Source organism: Nannospalax galili, unplaced genomic scaffold (genome assembly GCF_000622305.1).
Source record: "Nannospalax galili isolate Female #2095 unplaced genomic scaffold, S.galili_v1.0 scaffold308, whole genome shotgun sequence".
Lineage (NCBI taxonomy): Eukaryota > Metazoa > Chordata > Mammalia > Rodentia > Spalacidae > Nannospalax > Nannospalax galili.
Genome location: NW_008359214.1, coordinates 1,452,021 through 1,471,152, shown reverse-complemented (window position 1 = coordinate 1,471,152; position 19,132 = coordinate 1,452,021).

Below are 19,132 nucleotides of genomic sequence, written 5' to 3'. Positions count from 1 at the left end.
ATTTGGAGATAATATTTATGCAATGATAATCAGTCTACTTCAGTGTAGCAATTTTGGGGGAGAATATTGTCTGTACTGAGGTTAAGCCTTATGAGATAAAATAATAAAAGGAAGGGCAAAGACCAGATGTGGAAAATATTCAAAAAAGAAATTGAGATTTATGCAAGATTTACATAAACATTGACAATTACAATTCAGGAAAGTAAATGCATTTACAGAAAAGTTTGAAACACATTTTGGTCAAAGCAGAGAGTATCAAAATGACAAATGCTGCTCATTCCCACTGCAACTTGGTCAACTCATGCATACTTATTCAAAGAGCAGATGAGGATGGATGGATGCAAAAGGGCTTTGACCCTCATTTCAGGGCAAGGGAGATCAATTATCTATAATTGAGTCCTTTCACCTTTGTTTCTTGAGGTCTATGGATGCTAAATTAACAAACATAAGTACAGCCCCTAGAGTACTGTCACAAGAGAATTCAAATTGTGTAATTTCATACAACGCCTTAATTGCAAGATTCAATTACATCAGTGATTTAGAGACTAAAAAGTTTAGGTGGATTTTGAGTTGAGAATATGTTTCTAACATGAATTATTCATATTCATTATCTTATTACCACAGAGAGAAGATGGGGGCAGTCCCATTTGCTAATAAATGAACAGGGTTTATGTATAGAAAATAATCTCAAGCTGTGCTAACAGCTAATATAGAAAGGTACATTGGAAGGTGGAGGCAAGATGACCAGGAGTTCAAGGCCATTCTCCGCTACATAGTGAATCAAGACCAGTCTGGACCACCTGAGACTGGCCAAAACACCGAAACAAATATATGATGAAATAAAATGAAAAAGAAAAGCATACATTTTTTTCTTTATGAATAATTCCTTTTTTATAAGAATTTGCATAGTATTTTAAAATAATAGGGCTTTAAATTATTCTTTTTGTACCTAGGAAAGGCTAATAACTTTAAGGAATAGTTCATGAAAAGTAATAAAATGAAGAGCAGAGAGAAAAAGATTCTGCCCCTTGGACAACATTTCTATAAAGGTGGTGTTTGAAATACTTCTCTGCATTCACTGCAAAGATACCTTTTTTTCACTACAAAGATACCTGTTTCAGAAGTTGTTAAAGCATTCTGGACTCAAAAACAATATATAGTGGGGGGGCAGGAGAGATGGCTCAGCAGTTAAGAGCACTGGCTGCTCTTGCAGAAGACCTGAGTTTAGTTCCCAGCATCCACATGGTTGCTAACAACCATTTATATCTCCAGTTCCAGGGGATCTGATATCCTTTTCTGACGTCCATGGGCATTGCACGATATGGGTACACTTACATACGTGCAGGCAAAACAGTCATACACATAAAATAAAATATTTAAAAAGCAGTATGTAGCAAAGCTAAAGAAGCAAATGACTAGAGTCAAATCTGCCGTTTTCGATATCCATATGAGCTTAAGGAGAGACGTGCTGCGCAGCCCACAGAACACTCCGTTAGAAACCCCCACAAAGGAGCAAGGGAGCGCGTACTTCACTATAGACTTCAGGCTAGAGGACTGCTGGAATCATTTCTACACGAAGGACCAATCTGTTTTCTTAGACTTCTCCACATCCTCCTCTTTTACCATCTAGTCTGAGACTCTATGGTGGCATGGCTTAAAGATTCCAACAATGACTTAAGAGCAGGAGCTTTCATCTGATCTTTTCTCATAAAGTTGGAAAAAAGAAAAACTACCTTATATGGTTAGCAGAGTCAATGAAACTTAAAACAGGGTCATATCTTCCCAGTTAGAGGGGATGCATCGAAGGGCCAAGCAACAGAAATCTGGGAGGCAACGCAGTTCCCAAGAGCAGCAGTCATACAAACATCCAGGGAGGGAGACCTAAAAATAAGAATTACTTCCTCTCTCTGGGATTTTTCATTTCACACAAATTACTCCCTGCGAGCATACCCTAACTTCATCTTCAACTTCCTCCTGCAGGGAAGTCTGTTTCCACAATTTAAACAGAGCACAGCTACAGGAAATCTTTGTAAGCAGACCACTGAAGTCTCGGGAACAAGTCACACTGAAAACTTGGACAGGACAAAATTCCGTGCTGCATGAGACATAGTTCAAATAAATCAGGTATTTATTTTTATAGAGATAATGAGCTCCACCCAACACACACACACACACACACACACACACACACACACACAGTTTACACAAGCAAATTTAGAATTTGTCGACCTTTTCCTATTAAGCCTGGCACAAACTCATGAATACACATAGGTACACATGTACATACACATGAAAGAGAGAGGGGAAAAGAAATTCATTACAAAATGGACAGAAAGAACCAAAAAAACACATACAATATTCTTTATAGTCTTTGTAATTTACATACTTAAAATTAGTAAATGAAAATATGCCCCATTCACAGAAAAATATCTATTTTTAAATATTTTATTTATTATTTTTATTTTATGTGTATACGTGTTTTGCCTGCATGTAGGTAAGTGTACCCGTGTCATGCAATGCCAGCAGACAACAGAAGAGGCTGTAGGATCCCCTGGGATTGGAATTGCCAACAGTTGTTAGCTGCCATGTGGGTGCTGGGATTCAAACCCCAGTCTTCTGCGAGAACAACCAGTATTCTTAACCGCTGAGCCATCTCTCCAGCCCCAGAGAAATATTTTTCATGGTAGTATTATGCAAGAAGTCTTTGATAACAGGGCAATATGTGCATCTAGCTGAGTTACAGATGGTCAAATAAAAAGTGTGAATTGAGGAATTAAGGAATATCAAGCAAAACAAAATACAGAATGCCTATCATTTTTCAGTAAGAAATATTAAGTGTTCTCTTTCCATTCATTAATGTGAAATATTTAGTGAACACCCATAATATTCTAATATTAATATTAGAATAATAATATTATTATTCTAAGTTCAAATATTAATATTCTAAGTTCAAATTCTGCTTCCAGCAAGTTTCTGGATAACTTTTTGCAGGTGACCAAAGCTGATATATCTGGGAGTCAAGTAGCAGAAAACAGAAACTGAGGCTAATGAGGACAAACAGAAGGATCAGATACCCAGGCAGAGCCGAGAAATGACAGAATGAGTAGACATGGGCCCACCTTAGGTCTGCCTAGCTTTGTAGAGTGGCACTCAGAATTGGTTCAGAAAAGCTCTCATAACAGCAGAGAGGAAACAGAGGTTAAGAAAAACCATACAATTTTGCTTATCCCCCATAAGTCCCCATGTCACTCTAAATGCCATACCATCACAACTTCCATCTTCATAATTTTCTGCTCAAACCCCCTTAGTATGGAAGACTTCCAAGAGCTTCTTTCTAGTTACTCACAGCCTTTTGTTTGTTGTCACTAGTCTCCCCAGATGGAAGTGATTCCAGACCCAGGCCCACAACCCGCTCTTTCAAGCTTACATGTTTCTATGGGTATCACTATTTGATGAGTTCTCACACAAGTTAGGCATAGTGCCAAGTACTCAATGTGAAAGGCTCGTATAATCCTTAGGAATAAGCTACAATGATTATAGCTATGTTTATAAAGAAAGAAATTGACTGTTAAAGATTTAAATAATGTCAGGCTTGGGAAACACCTCAGTTGGCAAAATGCTTGCTACACAAACATAATGATCTGAGTTCGAATCTTTAGTACCTACATAAAAAGCTGAGCAGGTAGAGGCAGGGGGCTCCCTGAGGCTTGTTGACCAAACGGTCTAGTCAAATTGGTGAATGATGATAGAGGAAGACAACTGATACACACACATGTACATGCATACCCACCTACACGCACACACAGGCACGAACATGTACACATGCACATACCACATACACATACACATAAAAGAGTTCAATAACTTCCAATAATTTACACCCTTCTGAAGTTGAACTGAGGGTTAAAACACTGAAATTTGCCTTCCAAGTCCATATGACCTTACACTGTGTCATCTCCTGCCTTACTTAGCTAAACACAGAGTCCAAACAAACATCTCCCTGCTCTATAATTTGTTTAGATGCCATTCCCCATTCTTGATAAACAGCCTTCCTTCTGCTTTGTCATAGCACTTATCACGGCCACCTGCAGTATTTGATTTAGTGGCTTGTCTTTCCTCCAGTGTCCAGAACAAGCCCACGAGCCACTTATACTCCAGTGCTTAGCCCAATGCCTATCATGTGTTCAATAAAATGCCATTGAGTAATTCACAAATAATCAAATGTCATATGGTTTTAGAATCATGAGCAGAAAGACTAAAACACAAGTCCATCTAGCTTGGAGTGAATGTCCTTCCCCTACCTAGAAAGTCGAAATAAGACTATTCGTTCTGTCCTCCTTAACTTAGACTCACAAGAGAAACTGTTTAAATTGTGTCTTTCTTGTGTCTACATCTGCATATGATAGGAGCTCAACAAATATTTGTTGAAAACCAGAGTGTGGTCTGGCCTTGCTATCTTCATAGGATAGTGAGCACTGTGTGTTGCAGAATTTTGCTCTTCAAACAGTGGTCCATGGACCATCAGCCTAGGCATCCCATCACCAGGAAGTCTGCTATAAATTCAGAATCCCAGGCCCTACCCTAGTCCTACTAAATCAAAGTCTGCATTTTGTCATAACACCCAAGTGGCTAGTATACACAGAAAAGTTCAAGAAGTACTAGTCAAGAATATCAGGTAGTTCTGAAGATGTGATTCCTGCCCAAAGGATTTGCAATTGAAGACAGACATAAAACTCTCCAAATTGTAAAAATACAATAGCTCAGCACTGTGAAAGCACTGTTTAAAGGGAGGACAGTAGTAGTCACTGTAACTTGAAAAAACATAGAGAATAAAACAGTACCCAGTCCAGGGAGCTCTTAAGCACATTAGAGAACCACAGAGCTCCCAATAAAGGTGCTGTCTTCAAAAGGCAAGTGGGGGGAGCTCAAAACCAGGACACTGTGCTTAAGTTGGAATAAAAGAAGAAAACAGCAAAATCCGCATGGTAAGATCCATAGTATAACTAAAGGGGAAGTTTGTGTAGTGAAGAGAGTCAGTGTCTCAGAGTAATGAAGAAGTTCTCCAATTGGGAATTTCAATGGTCACATGACCTTGTATATAATTGCTTGAACCTCAGTTCCTGTTTGAGAAGTGAGGTGAGAAAGTACTTTCCTTACAGAGTTGCTGTAAGCATGAGCTGAAACAGCCCTATTAAAACATTTGGAAGAACACCCACACAAACACTCAATAAATATAATAATTACCACATCATAATCATTTGGAAAAACATAGGCAGTCTGCATATTTTGGCATGGTTTCCTTCCTCTGACAGGCTTTTACTTATCCCATTCAGCTTCATTTTCCCTTTCAAAACCATGGCTGTTGATTGTCATGGACACAAATGGCCATAAACCTCTTCACCTTGGATGTAGATATTATACATGGAAGGGTATGTGCATAACTTCTAAGGAGTGCTCTGATGTTTACCAGATTCCACATCCCTACTCTGGATGGAATGACAAAAAACAGGCACAGCAATAGGCTGAATTCTGGCTCTGCCTTCCTGAGTTATGTGGCTTATCTAAATATGTCTCATCCTTTTAGAATGGGAAGAAGAACATGGCCTCAAGCAGTCCATTGACAGTGTAAGGTTTTGTACCAAAGGAAAGGCTATCTAACATGGTACTCTGCAATTGTGGGGGCTTTGCAGATATTAGCGCCACAACCATTGAATGAGCTTTCAAGCATCTAACTTAGTAGGACAGGTTTTTTAAACACCCATGCCCCTTAGAGAGCTGCAGGAGTAAGAAGCTGGTGAGGAGACTCAGTCCCCATCACTGGACCCCTGACACACATATAATAAAGACTGAGATGGATGAAGGAGGGCGTAACAAATTACTAACAGCAACAGGCAGGTAGATTAGAAAGAAATGTTAGTTCCACAGTGACAGTGAGCAGTGATATGGTGGCTGCTTCTGTGTTGACTGTCATGACTATGATGCTTTGATCTCTAGGCTAATGTCTAAAGTTGTGCCCAGACATGTCTTCCTGTCAGCAGGGTCTTCTCAGTAACACCAGGGCAGGCAGCCTTCATTATGCTCCCATTTATCAGCAAGAAAAGTGAGTGGAATACAAAATTCAGAAGTCAAAAGATCCTGTTTCTTTCATTTAAAGGGTCAAAACAAAGCAATATAAGAAAGCAAAGAAAAGATAGCCAAGTACTTGAATTCCTATGCTGGCTTTGGACTCCACATCTCTACACTGTAAGCAAGTGGAGTGCGGGTGCCAGAGAAGCAGGTGAAAATGAGACTATGAGAGTGTGATAACAGTTCTGTATCCATGACACTTTAATCTTCGCGTAAACTTGTGCATCAGATGCTGGTGCCGGCAGCCTCACTGCCTTTCGAGCAGGACCCTAACTGGAAAACCGTACAAGGGAAATATCAGGGCATTCAAGTTGGCTTATGCCTGTGAGCCAAGAGGGGGATAGCCCTGTGTACAGAGCAAAGGAAGAAAAGGAAAGACAGCTTCAGAGGTTTGAAAGATGAGCAAGTATCTTCCCCGTGCACCTGAACAATTCATTCCAATCTACCACCAGTCCTTTCCGGCCTGTGCCTGCTTCAAATCTAAAAAAGAAAAATGCAGTCTCCTGGTTAGTCTTCCTTCTATCGCTTTCAAATCGGAATCGAGGAAATTAAATCAGTTCCTGGAGAAATGACATAGAAAGTTATTTAAGACTTCAGATTCCTGATGATATGGAAAAATAGAAGGATGTTAGGTGTTTCCTGTCTCCTTTTAAGATGGAATTATTGTATGTGCTAGCCCATGACTGTATGTAACTGATTGCCTCCATCCTTGCATTTGTTCACATTTTCTTCTCTTTGAGCTTTACTGCTTGAATGGTGCCAGTAATGAGGGGGAACATATTTGTCTCTCAGAGCTGTCAGAGATGACACAGGGAAGCAAAATGAATGTGGGAGCTGCTGTTTTGTTTCTAATTAGCAAGGGTTTCAAGTATTTGTGTAAAGAAAAGAAGTCAACATTCAAAGGGTTGGAATCTATTGCCCTTTTCAATGTTTTCCTTTTCAAAAGAAAAAAAACAACAGAAAAGAAAAATTCTTATGTAAAGGAAATACTGTGTGTGCAGTTCAACAGAAATGATAGGGACAGCCAGAAAGGGAACATGAAAAAAATTAAAACATGCAGGTACCAGAAGGCAATGCATAGCTGAAGGTACCTTATTACTTTATATTATACATTCTTTCTGAATAACTACTGTTATATAATATGAATCATTGATGTTTAATAATAGGAATAACCACAGTCAGATGCCAAATCAAGAAGAAAAGATCTGCACTTTGAAAAAAATAAGAACTCTCTTAATGTACATGCCACATAAGTGCTGAGGGCTCAAGATTTGAAAGGGACCCTGCGGTGGAGAGCTATTGAGAAAAGCAGTTCTGTGCAAAGGAGGGGGGCAGTGAGTTATAAGCCTGGTTTTCAACCAGCTGAAGTAAGTGACACTATGAGGTCTGTCTAGGCCCAGCTCTGCATGTGTGAACACCACTGCACACTCTCTGGTTGTCTGGTAGCAGCTGGCAGAATTCACCCTGTGGTGTGGCCATCTGTCGAAATGTCTACTGGACTGTCTAATAAGGAGAGAGCTCTGTATTACACACTTCAAGAGAATCCAGAAAATAGACTCCATGACTGGATATTCATCTGAGAAGATAAAAAACAGAGAATGAAGACTATCTCTACCATATAACATAGCAACAAAGAAAAGGCATTAATGTTGAGGAGAACAATTTATTAATAGCACAAAATCACAAAAATAGCAAATAATAGTGTTCAATGAAAGAAAAGAGAATCTATTCTGGATGAGAACAAGCTTTAATCATGTGTGCTTTCCTCAAAATGGACCACTTTTAGTAGAAGAGGAACTGATGAAGAAAATCTATGAACAGTCACAGGTGAATGGGATGTGCTGTTCAGAGGTGCCGTGTCACAATATAACCAGCTACAGTGAAAGGAAAGTATCACTGACAGCAACATGGAGTTCTTCAACTCATATAGCAAGAATCTGGACATCAGCCATTGGCATTAGTTCTGCAGCTACAAAATATGAGAGTTATAATTTTCTTTTTCTCAGTTCTTCTTGATCACAGTATGGCAACTGCAGCTCCAGCCAGTGTAACTTTATTCAAGTTTTTAAAATCATAGAAAGATAAATGAGAGGAAAAAAGAGAGAGGACAAGAGGAAAAATAGAAACTGAGTCTCTTTTTTTAAGAAAAATGAAAGTCTGTCCAGGACCCTACCTCCTGTTGATTTCCACTTGTATGTCATTGACCAAAACTGTTTCTCGTGTCTATTCAGAGATTCTAATAAGGTGAGCTATGAGCTTTTCCAGTGTCCAGAGTATCTGTGAAAAAGAAGTGGGGAATGCCCCCATCATCTGCAGAGAAACTGTGTCTTCCATCACTGGACAGATGAATGTAAGAAAATACAGGTGATGGCGAGATAAACTATCTTGAAAGATTTTTTCCAAAGCAACCACACTGAAAAAAAAAAAAAGCACAAAATTTAAATTGTGGGTAGAAATAACATCTCAAATATCTTGTTTATAAAAACATTCGCACTCTTATAATAAACTTTCACACTTATATGCACTGGAAAATTCCCCCCGTGACAGAAGAGCAGCCACCTCTGAAACAGGCTACAGCAGTAATTTGCCATGCTGCACACAGGAATTCTATGACACAGGAAAAGCAAGAAATAGAAACCACCCTCACCAGAGCAGAACTCCACAATGGGTTATAAGGACAGAATATATCTGCTTAAAGAATCTCACACTGATGTTCCACATTATCCTATCCCCGCTCTGGTCTGTTATCAAACAAGTGACATCTGTTTTATGTAGCACCAAGGTACTTTGTCTTGTTTATGGAAACTTTAGTGGTTTTTCAGGCATCAGGAACCTGCTGGATACCCAGCCACCACATCCCTGCTACCCTGAATGACAGAAGATATGAGGGGGGCTCTACCCTGCTACCCTCAGTCTGTGAAGTCTTCCTTTTGAAGTCTTGCAGACTTCCCACATGCTGTCATTTGCAGTATCACTGCGGGTCTGTGAGGTGAACAGACTGAGAGCAAGAGAAGCAAACTCAGATGATCATAGCATGGCAGAGCCAACAGGCACCACAACCTTGACCCCACAGTTCTTCCAGAAGACACTTGCCAAGGACTCCAGTCCTGAACCTAATTGCTGAGTTATGTTAGAAGCCCACCAAGTGAATGAAACCAATCTTGCACTGGCTACACAAATAAGAATCATAAATAAGGAAATCATTTTTATCTTTGAGAACTTAAGGTTGACTTGATTCAAGTCATTCTGGCCACCAGAAAGCTTTTCCTTGTCACCAAGTTCTAGGAAGAAGCCAAATGTGCTGGGATGTCTCTGATGACTTGCAGCCCCTGTGGGCAATGTGATTGCATAGAACGGTGTGAGGGTTTTGGCCAAACAGTTCTGAGCACGATTCCTAGTTCTAACAGTTACAAACCAAGTTGCTGAAACTTTCTGCAACTTTTCCACAAATGTATTACAGGATTAATAAAGCCTAGGCAATAGAGCAGAAGAAGTATGAAACTCTCCATGCATAGTGTCTGCCACATATAAAGTGGAGTCAGCATTAAAAATGCAAGTCCCCTGTTAACCTCATAGGCTCTAAGAGATGAATTCTGAGTCCAAGACTAGACTCTCCCAAGATGCTGCCCCAAAACGTCATGAAGGAAACAACCAACTAGACAGTTCCCAAGCTCCCTATCCCTGAACAGGCATTCTGGGGTTCAGCATGCCTAATAAAAGGCACAAACCAGTGAAAAGGTCAGGAGCATTTGAGCACATAAGAAATGAGATAGAGAAATGGCAGCAAAAGCAAGACTGTCTAGAGAAAGGAAGGATGAAGGCGAGACACAAAAGGACGCACAAATGATGGGAGAGAGGATGGAAGGGGGAGAGAGGAGGGAGAGGGAGATTACCAGACAGATCAAATGCCCCACAATTAAGGAAGCGCTTTTCTTAGAGCGTTTGGTTTTCACAAGGCTCTTACTCTCAATCACCAATGACAACCAGGAAATAAGTGTGAAGAAGCAGGGAAAGTGGAGGGGGGTGGGGGGCTGGAAGCCAGAGACAGGCGGGTGGAGAATGGACAGAGACTGAAGCAAGCTGTGGGAGGAGATTCTTTCGATCTCACCACTGCTGACATTTGGGGCCAGATAGTTACTTCATCTTGTCCCAGGCTGCCCTGCGCTTCGTACATGTTTAGTGGCATCCCTAGCTTCTATCCACTGGGTGCTGGGAACCCCTTCTACACCAAGTTAGGACAATCAAATATGTCTCTAGATACTGTCAAGTGCCCTGGGGGCGAGGGAGAGAAACGCAGGGCACTCCCCCTTAGTTGAAACCCACTACTTTGAAATGCATGGACTGTATGTGTTTTAAGCCACAAGGAAAGAAATACATAAGTACTTTCAACTTCTTGTCACATCAAGCTCTCCTGTTTCACATCAATATAGAGGGGGGAAAATGTCAAAATTTTCAAGTGGTAAATACAAGAAAACAAGTGCAGTGCCTCTCAGGTGAAGGGGGATCAGCCACGGCTTCCTTACCAGCTCTGTAATGGTTTAAGAAAATATAACCGTGGTTTTTAGTGTACCATAATTTTATTTAATTTCAGGATATGACTGAATTAAGAATATATACTCCCTATTTATGATATAGAAAATTTTGTAATAATTTGAAGAAAAATTCCAGCAAAGAGTTTTGAAATAATTCCCTTACTGTAAAGATGAATGTGATAGGGAAACTTTCTAGCTTTTGCTTGCGGTTTGGCTTTTATAGACATGACGCATTTAGTCTTTCAATTGTTCCTACCTCCCGGGTTTCCTTCAGTATGAAAGCTCCGGCATTCTATCAGGAAATACTGCACCCCAGTTGCTCCTATTTTTAAACAGACTCTGCAGAGTTGATATTAGTATAATGTTTTAGGCAAAAGTTCAAAATAGAAATAATTCAACCTTATATCTTTACTAAATCCTATATTAAAGAAATATAACAGACATCTGCTTTCCAGAAATAGAACAGACAGCAAAAAAAAAATTGGGTGTGTGGAATGGCATACACTCATACATGTATGTAATTAAGCTTTCTAGCACAATTTTTTTCATATCATTCCAAAAATCAATCATATCCATTTTGGTGTTAAATCAACACAAGTGCTATCTTAAGTATAAGACTTTACTTAGTCTAGTAATAACGCCCACTAAGAGCTCCCACTTTGGACAGAGATCTGTGGCATACATGCTGAGGTGAAAAACAAGCAAACAAAACAACGGTCAGTTTAGAGAAGGCAAATTCAATAAAATTGATTATTCGGCTCATGAACACAATTCTCAAAAAAGAAAAAAAAGGCAATCACATGTCATTTTCATTTTCCAGTTCACGGGAAATTATTGCAGAGATTTCTGTATTATCTTCATACTGAAATACATAATGCTTATGTTTTCTTCTGCCTTTTATAAAATATTCCCTTGAAGAAATGATAGCTATATGAAAACTTGTTGGACTTTTTTTAAAGCCCCCGAAGAGAAGGACTTTAATTTTATAAGTAGTCATTAGGTTGATACCAATGAACTTTGGAATAGAGCAAGCAAAGTCCCACATTCAAGTTATGAATAACCTATCTATTTTGGTTTGCTTCCATGACCAGGGAAGGATGGCAGCTTCAACCAGGTCTGCCAAATCAAAACTGTAGATACTACCTCAAGAGAGACTATGTAACAGAGCAACTCAAAACCATGGCCACTATTGCAAAAATCAGTGAAGCCTGACTGCATTGTTACTACCTGTAGCCAAGTCTGCAATGGATCTAGCTGGTTGATAGAGAGACACAGGCCAGCTAATATGCATTGTTTTAGTGATTGATCAAAATCCCACCTTCTCTAAGGAGAAATAAAAACGTTTGCCATTCTGAATTATACAATCAGCTCAAGTCCAACGTGAGATTCCTAGTGATAATGCCTATGTCTCTCTGTCAACCAGCTAGATCCATTGCAGATACAGGTACAGTCGTAGTGACATTGCAGCCAGGCTCGGTCGCTGTTTTAAAACTACTGATAAACAGTGTTTGAAATGGCATTTGTTTGAGCAATGACTCTGACTATGCAATTCCTACCTGGAAGGAAGTTATAATGGGGTAAAAAGATAATCCAGCCATGCTCTACAGAAGGAAGTTCTAAAACCTGAAGCGTTACTGAAAAATCAACATTACATCTATCTTATCATAGATACAATTGCTCTGGAACTCTGGTTCCTGAGAACTTGAGTACCAAAGAAAACTGAAGGAAGTTGAAATGAGATGATGCATTGTCAAGGCTGAAACAATACTATTGTTTTGAAAGCTGTGAAGGGAAAATGATCAAATTAGAAAATCCTTTGTGTGGATTAAAAAGCATCTCCAAGTGATGTCATTTGTTAAAGAACTTTGCAAAAGTGCAGCAGTATTATTCTACCACAGGTTTTGCAGTCATTCTTTCTCTGTGCTTCTTTCATGAAAATGAGGCAAAATAATAAGAATGCAGGCTAGTATTGGTGATTCTTTTTAAAAGCTATTTTAGCATCAATATAGTTTCAGCCCAATTTCCCAATTTACTGCATTTACATCTTCACTGTTTACATAATTAATGTTTAAAATATTTAACTCTAAGCATTATAAGAATCTGAAGTCAATTTGTGCTTAATATACCCTGTTTATTAAAGCATAAAATTAGAAAATACATTTTCAAAAGATTATTCAAAAAGTGTGATTGAAGCAAAGTGACAGAGGTTAGGATGTTAGATAAGTAATCAGATGACTTATGTTTAGCCATGCTAGAAAACTGAGCTATGGCTAGGTATGTATAGTTTCATCCCATAGCTCTTTCTCATCAAGCATCTAAAGTGTGCTCTCTGTCAGCAGCAACCCCCATGTGTATGGGGGGGCGGGGGACTCCTGCAGGAAAGCGGGTACCAATACAGAGAGCATGTCAAGTGCCCACACAGAGAGCTCTTCTCATACAGATTCAGATATTCTTAGTCAGGGGACACCCAGGATCAACCTTTTAAGTAATCCAGGTGTTTCTAATGTGAGTAGTGTATAAAAAGTACTCAGTCAAACACCCTAGCCCTCTGCTTCCCAGCCACTCTAAGGAGTGTGTGCCCCTCATAAAGGGCTCCTACCAATGTGTTATTTCCTCAAGTTGTCTTTGCAGTCTCTGCTCCCAAAAGTTCTCTTGCATCTCTTTCTATGGATCAGTCAGATCTGTCAGTGAAATGAAATACCTTAGAAAACTGTCTTAAAGGGGAAAGGATTTCAGAGGTTTCACTCAGTGACCAATTGGCTCCATTTTGGGGGTTGCGTAGAGGGAGGACATTGTGGTATGCTCGTGGCAGAGGAAATCTAATCACTTCATGGCTGGTGAGAAGCAAAAAGAAAGGTAGGATCAGGGCTCCACTATCCCCTTCAAGGAAACACCCACAATTACCCAGCTTCCATCCACTGGGCCTCATCTGCTGAAGGTTTCACCATTTCCCAATAGCACCACTCTGACAATTAAGCCTTTAACATACGGGCCTTTGGAGTACACTTATGATTCAAACCATGATACATATCATTTCATTCCATTGAACATGGTGCTTTGGGCTCTATCCTTTGCTTCTTGACACTGAGCTTATCTGTCAGAGGCACTAGTTTCCTGTAAATGCAATTTTCTCCCAGATGTAGACAGCTCCATTCTTCTCTCAGCATATCTGCCATCAAAAGTTTATGACATTCTTACGTAGAAAACAGCAGAGTCATGTTAACATACAGAACCTCAGATCTGGATCTGGAATCTGCAGCTCTAGGCTGGCGTCTGGATGCTGCCAGCACTGCGTTAGGACCTGGAATGTCACTTTGGGCTCTGAACTTCAGTGTCCTCATCTGTGGAATAAATAAAATAATACTTCCCTCTTATGGCTTTAGTTAGGGTTGAGTATAATAATGTCTGTGAAAAATCTGCAACCTGTGGTTTCCTACAGGGATATTAGACTACTCAGTAAGATTTTAATATTTTGCCAAAGAAGAAAAAGTGCATAAAAATCATTTGAAATCTTCACCTCATATGAGTACCTTTCTCATAAAGGGTGAAAGGTGTAATCCTTTAGTAACTTAGTCACTGATAATGTTAGCTCTTTAGGAATTCAGAATCCCATCTGTTCTTAATACTCTCCTTTTTGGAATTCCTCTGTTCTTAATACTCTCCTTTTCGGAATTCCCTTGCTGACTTGGTCTACACCACAGTGATGCTTAGGGAAGTCCTGTCAGCTCCCTGCTGGATGCTTTCTGGGTGGAGCTGTCCTACAGAGGCACTGAGTAGGAAGTAGAGCAGGAAGAAGTTCAGGTGTTTCTTCCCCGACTTGTTCTGCTTCTATTCCACATCCCTGGCAGCAACTGCATCCATGCACTCTGACTCACCCTGCCCCTCAGCCCCTAAGTGGAGTGCCTCCCCATTCTGCCTGCTGTTTGAAAGCCCTTTTTTATGCAGACCAGGCCAGCCTCCAACACACAGAGATCTGCCTGTCTCTGCCTCCTGAGTGCTGGGATTAAAGACATGCTCTACCATGCCCAGCCTATTTATGTCTTTTTTTTTAATTTTTTTATAAGTCTTTTGAAGCACTCCTTTTATTAAAGTCTTATTTGAGCCAACTGAACGAGATTCTGTTTCCTACCAGTCCCTGAATGGTCTAACAATATTGTAATCCAACAATATGGACATGGAATGCTTGAAACAGGACATGCATTTGTGTTCACTTTTTTGATTAGGGTTTTGTGTTATTGTAGAGTATTTTCCCTACTCCTAGTTTTCATCAAAAATAGACATTACTGCTAATACTGAATCTTTTGCCTGGGGAAGAATAGTAAAAAAGATTATTCCCCTAAAGCTAAATAGAGACAAACAAAATCTCTCTCCCGAAGAATCTCGCTGAAGTTTCTTGTTACCAGGAATTACTTTGGCTTTGGGGTGTTTTCCTTTCCTTTCTTCCCCTGTTTAAATGATGCATAGCTAGGTTTTCCAGTTAAGGGTAGTATTGTTTCCTATGGGGGAGGGGGGATGAAACAATTTCACTTTTTAAATATGTTTATAAGCTTTTAATGTGAATTAAGCTCCCTCAATATTTTTATGGAGAGAAAAATTAATGAAGAAGTTATTAGCATTGGAAAATAGGCTATCTCAATTACACAGTAACTTTTCCCAATGGTTTTCTTAATATTTATATATTATCATCATAAAGACGCCATACAATTTATAGAATATGGAGCCATTATTGTGAAAAAGATCTATTAAAATAATATCTCCATCCTACAGACAGACTTAATACCCCATAATGACTCAGAGGGAGCCAAATGCAGGATTACATGATAGACCAGGAACTATGTCATGGTCTACCAGGCCAGGTAAGTAATACACATTTCATAGAAAGCCAAGTAAATAGCACAGGAACAGGCACGTCTCTGTAGGGTACATGTGCACTCAGGCAATTATTAAAATATGGATTATGGAAGATTCTCTTTTCTCCTTTTTTCTAGGCTTACCATTTTAATAAGAACAAAAGTAAATCAAATGTGTGTGCACAAAGGCACAGAATACATGCTAATAACTTCAGAGACTCTGCTCTAATTGACTAAAGGGATATATTTCAGAGTCAAGAAATGACATCTTGAGACCCCTTCATTCTCTCTGGGTGTTACAGCTGATACCCGGCTGTGTCAGGCAAGCTGAGAACAATGCATGCTAGTCTGATGCCTGGATATTATAGGTGCAGCAATAACCAGCTTGCAGAGCTTCAAAGAGCAGAACCGATTTCCACCTTAATAACCCCTGTGGCATTTTTCAATTTTCCAGGCTGCCAGTCAAATGAATGCATGTCTGGGAAGGAAAGAAGACAAGAAAGGGAAAAGATTAACCTCAGAGATCCACGATATAAACTCCATTGGCTGAAACTGGTCATGTGTTAGAAAACAAACATGGGCAATGATAGCTTTGTCTGAACACTGAGCACAAGTGTTAGAGCAAAGATTCTAGGAGAGAAACAGGATCTTCAGGGCCACCCAACTGAAAGAATCTTGGAATGTTAACGATACTCATCTCCTTCTTTCTCCAAATTGGAGGCCATTCTGTGGTTTCCATCTGATCTTTACATTAATTGTCCAAGTAATACTTCTTAAGAGATTCGCATCGCCCTTTCAGATGAGAAAGTCTTGAAGAAAACATAGGTCTGCCCCGACCTAAAGCACTGGATCTCAACTGCAGTAAGTAAACAGGCCTCTCAGTATTGCTCTTTCCTCACACTCTTGTAGCCTGTTCTCAGACTCACCTCCACTGGGAAATTACAACCCTTCTCCCAGGACAAGAAGAACCTCTCATTATAGATGTCTCTAAAGAATCTAAGATTATACCTATAAAATTGCAAAATGCAAACAGTATGCTCATCCATTTCCTGGTATTAAACACAATAAAATATCAAAGTATCTCTTGGGCCTCTGTTTTTCTACCCAGGCTTCCTATCTGAACCTATGTGTAAGTTCTACTCATTCCAAACATAAACTAGGCAGTCACCCATTTCTGGAGAAACAAACTTTGCAAATAAGTGGACAAGCAACATGTTCATCTAATTGATTCTTCCTAAAATTACCAATCCCAGGGTTGTGGGCAAAGTCACCAAGATGCTACACCTGCGCTGCTGACTCCAAGGGTTGCTTAAACTGACCTTGCTCTTTTCATCAGTTCTTCTATTTATCTATTCACTTATCTATTGAAATTATATGATAGATACTAAAAATGAAATAAAAGGTAAATGCAGTCCAAACACAGACATACTGCTAATGAGATTCCTTCCCTACTTTAACCCAAACTCATTTCTATTCTAAAAACAGAGTGGCCTCCTTGCCCACCTTGTTCCCACTCCAATCCACCTTCTACAATGTCCCCAGGATGGTGACATTTTCAAATACAGCCTCTCTATGTCATTATTTTAAAATATCACAGTCTTCCTATTGCTCCAAGATAAAGATCAACATTGTCAAGATGGTATTCGAGGATCCTGGAAGTTTTAACGGGTCTTAATCTTCAGCATTATTCTGTATATTTTTTATGCACTGAACTACTGCATTTCTCTTTTTTTGCCTTATTTTTTTAATTAACTTTTATTTGTAAAAATTTGAGACTACAGAAAACGTGCACAGGTAGGGAGTTCGCATGTGCCCCTCTCTCAGCTCCAGTTTCCCTGCTAGTGTCTCTATTTCTGTGATATGTTTGTCAAAACTGGGAAATCAGCATTGGTGCATTATAATAAGGAACTCTGTGCATTATTCAGATTTTGTTGATTTTTCCATTAGTGTCCTTTTTCTGTTCCTGGATCTAATTGCTTTGACCTTTAGAATCTTCCTCCAACCATGGGTTACTATGCATGCCACTGCCCTGCTTCAAGTACTCAGGCTTGTCCTCACTCCTACACCAGGACTGTGGTTTTGCTGTGTGGTTTCTATTCACTGTTCCAGGGTCAACACAAAGGTCATTTCCTAAGAGAAGTCCCTCTGAATCTAGCGTTGCCTGCCCTCATTCCAGGTGCTTCCTTCATACAACTTTTCTTAATCTGGAATCATTCTTCCTTCATGCCTCTATTAACTTTTTTGTCTGCTGGATTTCCCAACTATCATATGACAGCTCTGCTGGGAATGAGACAATAAAAATCATGACAGCAGAAACTTGTCTGTTTTTCATTCATCATTGCATCAACCAAGACTTAGTGTTGTGTGAGGCATGTAGAAGTATTTAAGAAAGGTGTTGGATACATGAAGCAAGTTGCAGATCATCAAAATGAACGATATGGTAGTTATCACAGACTTCCAAAGAGAGAAATATCTGAGTACAATCTGCAGTTGAATCTCTACAACTAAGGTTCATGGAACATAGCAGAATAAGGGGTAGAGAGAGGGCTAATACCCGTCTCAACTCTCACCAGGAGGCTTCCATGTACATCAGTGTGCGATGCACACAGAAGGCCACAACCGGCCAAGTTTTGGAGAATGAGAGACTGTAGAGTGTAGGATGGGACTCCTACATGGAACCTCACCCACCCAGAGACCATTTCGGAAGAGGGGGTGGAAAGATTGTAAGAGCCAGGGCTGGTTCATGAACACAGGGAGGTAGAGGCTTCCAGGCCACTGGAGGCTTGCTCATGTGAGTCTGTGGCAGCATTGAGTGCGGCTCAATTAATGTCCGCTCAATTAAACAAGGGTCCAAAGGGGAGGTGAAAAATAGGTGATGGGTCAGCATTAAATTGAGCTGTTTAAGACTGGTTGCTGCTGGGTGAGGGAGAGTATATGTCTTAGTTTGTTTCTCCATTGCTGTGACAAAACACTCTGACCAGTACCAACTTGGGGAGGAAAGGGTTTATTTAGCTTACATCTCCCAGGTCACAGTTCATCTGGGAGCCCAAGTTAGGAACTCAGGGCAGGAACCTGGAGGCAAGAGCTGGAGCACAGGCCATGGAGGAATGCTGCTTACTAGCTTGCTCCCATGGCCCCTGCTCAGTATGCTTTCTTATGCAACACAGGCCCACCTGCCCAGGGGTGGCACCACCCTCACTGGACTGGGCCCTCCCACATCATTCATCAAGAAGGTGCCCCATGGACATGGCCACAGGCAAGTCCAATGAAGGCAATTCCCCAGTTGAGACTCCCTCAACCCAGGTGTGTCAAGTTGACACTAAAACTATCCAGCACAATTGACCCCTTGTCAACTTGACACACAAGCATCATTATTAAACCATAACTTTTCCAATTCTTGTCCCCAAGACATAATATTAGCATTAATATCACAACATAAGACAGTACAACCTTAAAAACCCCACAGTCCTTAAAAAAATCCAAACTCTTAAAACTCCATAGTCTCTTTTAAAAGTCTCTTAACTGTAGGTGGGCTTCTGTGAAATCCAAAACAAGTACTGTCTTATTTCAAAGAGAAGTATCGGGCACACCTAAGCAAAGCCAAAGTCCAGCAAAGTAGCTCAA